Genomic DNA, 11,875 nt, shown 5'->3' with positions numbered 1-11,875 from the left:
GTTTCTGGATATTGGTCCATATTAAACATATTAAGTAACCACTTTCCTCTACAAGCCCTACAAGTCTGTAAGGGAATTTCCGAACACTCTGTATGAGACAATAGTCTCGTGTACCCAAAACTGCAGAGTACAGGATATTCTATAGGTCTTTAAACGTGAGTCGATTATTTCCAAATGGATCAGCCTTTTGATGCAAATACAAAAGATATCAAGGGTCACAGCATGTTTATACGTTTCACCACTGTCCAACTAAAGCTGTCATGGACATTATAAAGTTAATTTTCAGAAATCGATTTTGTGGTTATTGTTGTGCGCACAATCTGAGGGAATGTGTGAGCAGAGTGATATGAGATAAAATTCTAGATGGCAGATTCATGAAGCTTCTTTGCACTAGTTGTCGTAGTTGATATCTCCTCACATATAAACTCACTACTGCTGGAAGCATTATTGTATCAACACACGGGACTGTCATTACAACACACGGGACTGTCATTATTCTGTTACTTATGTACCTAATTGGAAGTTTATAATTTTTAAAATCTCGATTACTTAATAGCACAATTTTTGCACTTAGCTGCCAAAGCAAGTCGCAATGCAATAATAAACATATTTCGTTATTACTGGAATTTTCAATGAGAAATGTATACAGTTGCCTTACTATCATGTTAGCCAACTGTAGTTAAATGTCCCACTGTTCTATGACGTACAGTCAAGTTTGCATAATCGATCTTCTTCTGGTAACATGTCGCGACAGACCTGTGTAGGCACATTTTTGGAAAACATACTCCAAACATTTAGAATTAAGATAAATACGAAAGGCATGTTACATGAAAGAGGAAAATCTCTGCTAGTTAAGTGCAAAAAACCGAAATTTCCTCTTCTAGTGTGCCCATGTCCACAACGGAAGACTCCACTCCAAAACTTTAAATTTTTCCAAAAAATTTTGATGGGTATTTGCGGACTTTGGAGCATTTATTCTTTGATCCGAAATCGACTTAGCTGTATTCGAATTACAAGTACGTCTAAGAAGTATTTGAAAGATGGAATTGCACGAGTGGACATGGCCCACTGACAAGATAGTACCTGCATATCAGAGACTTGCAACTGATGCACTACTGAACTGATGCACTGCCGGAAGCATGCCTTGATGGTAAGACACGAAAGGCAAACGAAAGTATACACAGTCTCATTTGGTCCATGTGTCCCAAAAACAAAAGAAGGAGATGCTTTTGAGTCTTGTAACAGCTGTATCTATATCTCAGTTAAATAAGGGATGTTTGACACGGTAGAAAGCAGGAGTCCCAGTTCTCCTTTATCACACTCAAAGAATAAGTTCTGCTTATCTAGTGATCAACGAGGCATCAAGCAGGATGACTGAAGAAGAAAATATTCAAGAAAAAGGCTACCCTGGTCTTGAAATTACAAGAAGAAGATACCTCACAGGAGCGAGAAGGAAAAACGTATGTTGTTTCTGAATTTCAATGGCGATTTGTCTTGTCAAAAGATTAATATTTTTATAATATTTTAATATCCATTATTCTGTAAATTTGTTTCTCTAAGTTCAATGCCAAGCCATTTATTATTTATTAACTAGTCTCAATGAAATTTTAGCAGAAAGTGGTCTTGAGGTACTTCCGTATTTCTAGAAATTAATATCATCGAAAACGGGATTTGTTTATAGTTATTATCATATTTATGTCCCAATAATTAAATTAAATTTGATTTCATAAAGTGAATGTATGGGACTGTTGAACAGTGTCTTGTGAATGCACCTAAAAAGTCTAAATGTGGAAATCGAAGTCTGGTTTTCAAAAATACCATTAAAATCGTATCGAAAATTCAAAACTCTAAAGCAATTGAAGTTCCGTTCCTGGGCATTGCTACAGCCTTACGTAATAGATACGATTTTAAAATTCTGTTGTAATGATCAAAGAGAAAGAAAAATTGAATTTCTGGATGGGGTCTCCACTTCAATGACATATCATATTACTTGAATTTTGGCTTTGTTGTATATTAAGAGGGTTCAGCGGCCTAGAATCTCACCAGTTGTTACTGTACGGACAACCAGTGCAGTGCACGACCGACGTGGCTCTGTGTGTGCGGCTATTCTTCTCCAAGCGCCGCTCACCACGCTCCTGCTCTTACCTACCTCCTCTGCTCGCTCCCTGGGTTTTTCTTATTACCACCGGGCCGTATATCTCGCGGCGGACTCACGGAATACCTACAGAGGTAATCATTCACCATTGAAAAGAACGAGCTGGTCATGAATAATTCTTTTTTTTTTTAGACTTTCTTTCAACTTGTCAAATGTAATTACAATACTTGAGGTACTATAAATCTGACTCACAGTATTTACTGCTTTTAAATGACGAGGAAACTGAGATGACTGGTTGTACCGTCATGAAAATAAGCAATGTCAACTTGATGCATACATCCTCGGTTCACTCTGCGGTTAGTGATTCCGCTTAATTCCTTATACCTACTGACAGGCGTCTTGTTTGTGTAGCAAAGGTACAGTAGTCAAACAAATGAGAAATTTATTTTGTTGATTGTATCTGGACAACTCCGCTACTGCCTGTAAATGTAAAAGGTTAGGTACGTACTGGCGGCAGTACAATAAGGTCAAAATTATTTCTGCTATTGTCATGATATTGCCCTCAATATCATGTGGTAACACTGAATCATGAAATGACTTCTACAGTATAGCCGTTTTGACCTCAGTTACAACTAGTCAATAACGCTAATCAACGCAGCTTCCTTCATAAATAGCAACAGTACATTCATGGTATGTAGCCAGTGTATCTCTCGACGCAGTGCAATATACAGAAAATACATAGTCATAGATTTGCGCAATATTTTCAACAATATCAATGCCTGTGCTTCTGAGTATTGTAAACTTTTACTAAGTTTAATGTGTTAAGGGGCGACGTTCACGACATTGACAGAAAACGTCCATTTTCAATTCTTTTTTATTTTGAAGTAGTAATCATGGACAGTCCATAAGTTCGCAAAGTTTCTACAATGAAATTGCATCCGAAATGCCTGAAAAATAATGAAATGTTTGACGCGAGCTTTCTGCCACGAAATTTAATTAGCCTTTCCTAAAGGTTATGCTTTTCAGAATTTATGTACCTTTTTTTCAGACGCTATGAAGGCTACATCTACGAAATTTTATATAGTTATACCTATAAACCAATAAAATGTCTAAAGAGCAACCTTTGAATATCTGAGTGTAAGGTGAGTTATGGGACAAAGTACTTCGAATTTTGCATGTATTTTATGTTATATTTACAGAATTACAGTTAAGAAATTACTAAAAGTCTCCGATCTCGAAAAACCTCAAGAGATGTGCTTACTATCTGTAGTGTAATCTCCTGAACAGTTTCTGAGGAAAAGGGACATATATTACTCTTTGAACACAAAACTTTTCAATTCCATAAAAAATTTAGATATATATATAATCTAACGAACTTAACATAAAATGTATTAATTTCCTGTGAAGCATGGCACAATATTTTATTTGCGTATCTTCAAACCTGTGGATTCGCAGTGTCTTTTAAATAGAGTGTGTCTCTCATGAACGTCCCACCTTGAGAACAATTACAGTGTCGTGGCACCTCACCGTCGTATTTCGTGCTAATAGCGTTAAATCACGTAATATCGGACATTCTAAAAGAATACAAGTTGTAATGTTATCATTAAAACATTAGCTGAAATCTTTTTGCTTAATTCCATACAGCACACACTGTGATATTAAAACTTGGTCTTCAGGATAAAGATCGTGGTTATCTTTATATTAATAAGAATACGGACATAGCACATTCTATAATCTCTTCAGAATGTCATATCAGAACAACATCTCACGCTATTTTGCATTATATTATATGACACAGGAAGAACGAGAGAGTGGATACCCTTAGCAGTACGGAATTCTACACTGACAGTTGGTATAGCTTCTCAGGATGGCAGCCGTCCAAAATAAATATATCACAGCAGCTCCACTTGTGCTCTCGTACCTAACATGAAATACATTTCAACATAGGAAGTACATGACGTGGTACATTTCACCATTATTTGATCGTAATACACGGGAAGCAATACGCAATTTTGCACATAAAACTATGCTATATGCTACTTTTTAAGGCAATATTAAGGCTGCAAAAATAGATGTTTGAATAAATGGGTAACTAGCTGCATCGTTATAAATGAAGAACTGTTTAACACTCATTATTACACAGGGCCATGGCACAACCATAACATAATTTCCTTTTCCTTTGTCAGTGTAAATAAGAATGCCTCTGACGAGCAGTAACTTGAAGCCTTTTTGGTCGATTAAACACTACTTACCGCACGGCTCTTGTAGCATCATACTTCTGGATTCAAATGTTCAGAAAACGGATGTCATAGAAATATCGGTCGTTAAGCGCATTTTAGAAATTACATGAAACAGCTAGGAGAATGGAAAAACTTCTAGAACCCGACCTCGGGGAAGATCAGTTTCGATATCGGGAAATGTAGGAACACGCATGGCAATGCTGATGTTACAACTAGTCTTAGGAGGTAGGTTGAGGAAGGACAAATCTGCGTTTATAGCGTTTGTGAACTTAGAGAAAGCTTTTGACAATGTTGAATGGAATATTCTGTTTGAAATTCTGAAGGTAGCAGGGGTAAAATACAGGGCGCGAAAGGCTATTTACATCTTCGACGGCAATCAGATGGCTGTCATGATAGTCGAGGAGCAAAAAAGGGAAGCAGTGATTGAGAAGAGAGTGAGACACGGTTTCCACTCACCCCGATGTTCAATCTGTACACTGAGCAAGCAACAAAGGAAACCAAATAAAAACTAGACGTACGAATTAAAGTCCAAGGAGCAGAAATAAATACTTTTAGGTTTGTCGATGACACTGTAAATCTGTCAGAGACAGCAGAGGAATTCGAAGAGCAGTTGAACGGAATGCACAGTGTTTTGAAAGGAGAATATAAGATGAACATCGACAAAGCAAAACAAGGATAATTGAGTGTAGTCGAATTGAGTCAGGTGAGGGTATTAGATTAGGAAACGAGACACTTAAAGAAGTGGATGAGTTTTACTATTTGAGAAGCAAAACAACTGACAATGGCCGAAGATGAGAGGATATGAAATGTAGACTGGTAATGGCAAGAAAATCGCTGCTGTAGAAGATACACTCCTGGAAATTGAAATAAGAACACCGTGAATTCATTGTCCCAGGAAGGGGAAACTTTATTGACACATTCCTGGGGTCAGATACATCACATGATCACACTGACAGAACCACAGGCACATAGACACAGGCAACAGAGCATGCACAATGTCGGCACTAGTACAATGTATATCCACCTTTCGCAGCAATGCAGGCTGCTATTCTCCCATGGAGACGATCGTAGAGATGCTGGATGTAGTCCTGTGGAATGGCTTGCCATGCCATTTCTACCTGGCGCCTCAGTTGGACCAGCGTTCGTGCTGGACGTGCAGACCGCGTGAGACGACGCTTCATCCAGTCCCAAACAGACAGATCCGGAGATCTTGCGGGCCAGGGTAGTTGACTTACACCTTCTAGAGCACGTTGGGTGGCACGGGATACATGCGGACGTGCATTGTCCTGTTGGAACAGCAAGTTCCCTTGCCGGTCTAGGAATGGTAGAACGATGGGTTCGATGACGGTTTGGATGTACCGTGCACTATTCAGTGTCCCCTCGACGATCACCAGTGGTGTACGGCCAGTGTAGGAGATCGCTCCCCACACCATGATGCCGGGTGTTGGCCCTGTGTGCCTCAGTCGTATGCAGTCCTGATTGTGGCGCTCACCTGCACGGCGCCAAACACGCATACGACCATCATTGGCACCAAGGTAGAAGCGACTCTCATCGCTGAAGACGACACGTCTCCATTCGTCCCTCCATTCACGCCTGTCGCGACACCACTGGAGGCGGGCTGCACGATGTTGGGGCGTGTGCGGAAGACGGCCTAACGGTGTGCGGGACCGTAGCCCAGCTTCATGGAGACGGTTGCGAATGGTCCTCGCCGATACCCCAGGAGCAACAGTGTCCCTAATTTGCTGGGAAGTGGCGGTGCGGTCCCCTACGGCACTGCGTAGGATCCTACGGTCTTGGCGTGCATCCGTGCGTCGCTGCAGTCCGGTCCCAGGTCGACGGGCACGTGCACCTTCCGCCGACCACTGGCGACAACATCGATGTACTGTGGAGACCTCACGCCCCACGTGTTGAGCAATTCGGCAGTACGTCCACCCGGCCTCCCGCATGCCCACTATACGCCCTCGCTCAAAGTCCGTCAACTGCACATACGGTTCACGTCCACGCTGTCGCGGCATGCTACCAGTGTTAAAGACTGCGATGGAGCTCCGTATGCCACGGCAAACTGGCTGACACTGACGGCGGCGGTGCACAAATGCTGCGCAGCTAGCGCCATTCGACGGCCAACACCGCGGTTCCTGGTGTGTCCGCTGTGCTGTGCGTGTGATCATTGCTTGTACAACCCTCTCGCAGTGTCCGCAGCAAGTATGGTGGGTCTGACACACCGGTGTCAATGTGTTCTTTTTTCCATTTCCAGGAGTGTAAATTCAATTACAGGCATAAGTGCTGGAAAGTCTTTTATGAAAGTATTTGTCAGGACTGTGGCCAAGAAAAGAAATTTGTGGCACAACCTGACTAGAAGAAGGGCTCGGTTGATAGGAGACGTTCAAAGACATTTATGGATGACCAACTTAGTACTGGAGGGAAGTGTGTGGGGGGCGGGGAGGGGAGGGGAGTTTAAAATCTGTAGAAGGAGACCAAGAGATGAAAACAGTAAGCAAGTTCAGAAGGATGTAAGGATGAAACCTACAGTAGTTATTTGGATATGAAGAAGCTTGCACAGGATAGAGCAGCATGGAGAGCTGCATCAAACCAGTCTTTGGCTGAGCCCGCATCTCGTGGTCTTGCGGTAGCGTTCTCGCTTCCCACGCCCGGGTTCCTGGGTTCGATTCCCGGCGGGGTCTGGGACTTTCTCTGCCTCGTGATGGCTGGGTGTTGTGTGCTGTCCTTCGGTTAGTTAGGTTTAAGTAGTTCTAAGTTCTAGGGGACTGATGACCATAAAGTCCCATAGTGCTCAGAGCCAGTCTTCGGCCGAAGACCACAATAACAACTACAACATACATTGTCGATTTGTCCTAATTTTTGCTTGGCCTTCTAAGTTGACAACTAGTGTCACCGAGCTAGAGGACGTTGTGGCTAAATCATTTGGTTGGATGTGGGATGAACGGTCTTAAAATCAGCTTCGAGTGACTCTCATTTAGATTTCTTTTATGGTTTTTCTTGTTTGGCAAACGTTTTCATGAAAAGAAAGAGAACGATCTGCCCAGACAGACGCCGAAATTCATCACGTAGTTTTCTTGCAGTGATACCATGACATTTCCGTCGGATAACGTGTTGTTTATGATCACTTCTTTGTTTACTCATTACTAAATTTTTTCCCGAAGATATCTTTGAGACTGGAGTGTTATATTCCAGTTTTCCTTTCTTTCAGTCGTAAATTCAGATTGCTTAAGTTCTACACAGACGTTCAAACTGTTCCGTTCCACGAAATCAGTCAAACTACATGCGCATGCAATATGTTCTACAGCTTCACATGGATAACATAACCGTTTGTAGCTAGACAGTTTGCGGTGAGCGTTACAGTAAAGCGGTAATGAGAAGCATATTCCAAACTTTCCTTAAAGGCTGTAACTTTTTTTTTGTTTTGAATGTTGCTGTTTGTTTTGAAAACTTGAACGCATAGTAAAGCACGGTCCATAACATCTTCCATTTATTGGCTTAAGCGTAGTGCAGAACATTGATGATCATATAAGAGGCACTCAAATGAAAGACGATAGTACGCAGGCATGCACCTGTTCGTCTGAAGCAAGTTGACAGCCGCGAATATCTTTCTTCAGGGCTTCAAAAATACTGAAATGGAGTGGGGAGAGATAGAGAATGTGTGGCGTATATGTAAGGGCTTTCGAGCGAAACTTCTACTACACCGTAATCGAAAGAGCTTTAGCAACTTGTGGCCAGGCATTATCTTATGACGGTATGCCTACTCGCCATGCTTTCGCCCGGAGGTGGGAGAATGTTTTTATGAACATTGCTTTCAATTTGATCTTTTGCATTACATACGAAAACCAGACGATCTGTGTCATGACTTCAGCGGAACTAGGCTCCCTAAACATGTTCTACGAGCGCAAACGTTCGTAACACAATAAATGTGTAATAATGCAACAGCGGTGATTTTCGTTAATCATTGAAATAAGGGGGATAAATAAGATCTTGGATTAAAAAGAGTTACGCTGTGGATGTACTCTTTGTTCCGTACTACTCCGCCAGTGCATCTTAGACACAATGAAGAAAATGAAACATATAGGAATTGGATTAAAACTGAACGTGCAAGGATATGAAGGATACGACCATTTGTTCACATTGATAACCTTAATGAGAGAAATAACAAAAGGACCTGCTAATGTAATGGGTCTGAGAGAGAAACAAAGAAAAAGTAAATTATTCCGGAAAGGTAGAAATCGGATTAGTGTTAAACATAAGTTCAAAAACGAGGAGCTTGTAGTAAACGAAGTAAAGATGATCGGTTACTTTGTAAGCAAAATAACGCATGGCAATCGAAACAACAGGCACATAAGCTCAGCAGACAGCATCCTTCGCCATAAGAAATTTGATAGTATCAGACATACACTGACTGAAAAAAATATAAACGCCAAGAAAGAGGTGTCCAATATAAATGAAAATTGGTAGTCGTATTTGTACATCTGAAAGATGATGTTCGTTCATATTTCGTGCTAGTCGCGTAAGAGAGGCGCTACCCGCTACTAAGAGGATCCAAATCAGGTCTGCTTTAAATACACGCTGTAACGGTCGTGAGCCTCACTTACCTTTCAGATAAGACGTGGTGAGCTGCCGTTAGTCAAGAATGCCTGTAGGACGAAAAATACGGCATTATCAACACCCCATTAAGCTCAAACGAGGTCCTGTAATAGAACTACGAGAAGATGGACGTTTCTTCTGTGATATTTCGGAGAGGCTTGGCGAGAATGCAGCCACGGTGCACGACTGCTGGCGGCGGTGTTCATGAGAATGTACGCTCGCAAGAAGATATGCACCCAGACAGCCTCTTGGCGCCACCGCGAGGGAAGACCGTCATGTTCGGAATACTGCTCTGTGGCACCGTACTGCATCTGCAGCGGCAATCTAAGCAGCAATTGGCACTAAAGTGACACAACAAACTGTTAGAAATTGGTTTATTTAAGGACAAGTCCGAGCTCGACGCCCTGCAGCGTTCACCCCATTGACACCAAACGGTGACCATTTGTGACTTCAGTGGCGTCAACCGAGAGGTCGTTGGAGGACAGAATGGAGGTCTATGGTGAAAGACGGCTCTTTAAAATGAAAAACAGTCTCAACCGCAAGAAACCCTTATTTTTGTGCTTACGGGTTTCGTTCAGTTTTTTACCATCTTCACACTTCATACCATGATGGTGGCGGTGAACAGGCGTTGCGACTCCACGAACGCCAGCTGCTCAACTATTTCTCATTTTGAAGTACTAAAAAAATGCCACTGTTCTCCACAAGATATTTTCTCAGGAATTAAAGATGTTTCTGCCTCTCTGCTAGCGATGGCTTTGTGTTGATTAGGAGAAGGCCAGTTGAGGACTTGCAACCAGCCTGTCTGTGTGCTAGATACACTGTGACTTTGGTGTGGGATGCAGTTTCATAAGGCAGCAGGAACACTCTTGTGGTTATCCCACACACCCTGACTGCAAATCTGTACGTTAATCTGGCGTTTGGATTTGTTATTTTTACATTCATGATCTGGATTCCAGCAAGTATTTTCTAACAGGATAAAGCTCGCCCAAATACCAGTCTTGTAACCCAACTTGGTCTACAGAGTGTCGACGCGTTACCTTGGCCTGCTCGATCATCAGATCTGTCTCCAGTCGAGTACGTATGGGACGTCATCGGGCGACAGCTCTACGTCGTCTACATTCAGCATAAATCGTCCTTTTATTGACCTGCCAAGTGCAATACGTATAGAACCCTATCCCATAAACTAGTATCCGGTACCTGTACAACACAATGCATGCATGTGTGCTTGCTTGCATTCAACATTCTGGCGGTTCCACCGGCTATTAATGTACCAGCATTTCACATTTGCGATTGCTTATCAGCCGCTTACGTTGACCTGTGATCTTGGAATATCAGTCACTTAAATATGTTACATAGAATATTGTATTACCGAAATATTATTACTCTACATGAATTATTTTTTGGTACTGCGATCTTTTTCCGATCAGTGTAGGAGTTAAATTGTGACAGAAATTTCTGAGAATATATGTCCGGATTACAGCCTTGTATGAAATAGAGAACAGCATAAAAGGAGATATTAACTACAACAAAGGCTACGATCATTGGACACATATTATGAGATCAGGGAAATAATTCCGTAAAATCAGAGAAAGCCGCAGAGGGTGAAAACGAGATGAAGAGTTTGGCACAGGAAAGCAAATCGTGATATAATTCTGGCATAGTTTTCATTTAATTTCGGAATAGCTTTAATACTCACTCAGAATCTCCGAAAGTGTCCCATATTCTTATAAGAAGATGTTACTGGCCAAAACTATACAAGAATACCACTACCATCTCTTTTCCTTGTTGTTTTCACTTCCACTGGTGCACTGGTCTGCGTACTTTTTCTGTCTTGTGGTTTTGGATTGTTTCATGTGGGAGCTTAAATTTTGGTTTGACTTTCTTCTGAATTCCTTTTTCACGGCATTGATGCAGAATATTTGTAGTGTAGTGCGACATCGATGCTGGTATACAAGCAACGACTTGTAGGCAAGGGATTAGTGTGCATTCGGGTCTTTCCGATATGCGTACGGAAACGTTAATTAGGGCGACGTCATTACCAAATGTGTCCAAACAAGACTAACGTGCTGTTATTCTTTTCTTGGCTGCCGATGGTCAAACACCAGTAGACATCCATCGGAGGAAGAAGGATGTGTATAGCGCAGCATATCTGTTGAAAACCACGTCCCCATATCGGAAAAGTCGTAATGCAGACGTTACAATCACTCAAGTGGAAGGCGTTCGGGCAGCCGCTCTCTACTCCTGATCTCTCCATATGCAATTATCACGCTTTCGGTCCTTTAAACAAGGCCTCGAATGGTCGACGGTTTCTGTCCGACGAGTATGTACAACAGGCAGTTACGAACCTTGAAAATAATCGTAACAGTCTAGATGGCAAGTCACGTTTATTGGAAGACGACCGGTTTCGATCATTACATAATCATCTTCGGACCTACACCTGTAATATAATATAGGATATAAATTAGAGGGATACATTAAAAGAACTTGAAATTAGCTATAATAGTACAAAACGTAGATATACCTGTAAGCAGCAGGAAACGCTGAATGACGATAGTCTATTGCTGGAGAAGGCAGTACAGCTAGAACCAACTTGTTAACATAGCTACTGTCAAATAATATACTAACTGCTTTAACAAAGAAACAAATAAACATCACATTCGCTGTGTACAGGTTGCCCTCCAGGGGCATGCTGGAAAACGACTACGATGTTGTTGGTTTTCAAAGAGATTATGGACGCCGTACCGAAATCGTAGCATCAGGAAGGTTTCCAAAGAAGTGGCTACGAATATCGATAGGTGATATCCAACAGATTTCCTTATTGTAAATTATTTTACGTACACTACTGGCCATTAAAATTGCTAGACCACGAAGATGACGTGCTACAGACGCGAAATTTTACCGACAGGAAGAAGATGCTGTGATATGCAAATGATTAGCTTTCCAGAGC

This window comes from Schistocerca piceifrons, chromosome 4 (genome assembly GCF_021461385.2).
Source record: "Schistocerca piceifrons isolate TAMUIC-IGC-003096 chromosome 4, iqSchPice1.1, whole genome shotgun sequence".
NCBI lineage: Eukaryota > Metazoa > Arthropoda > Insecta > Orthoptera > Acrididae > Schistocerca > Schistocerca piceifrons.
Note: the sequence above shows the minus strand (reverse complement) of the source record.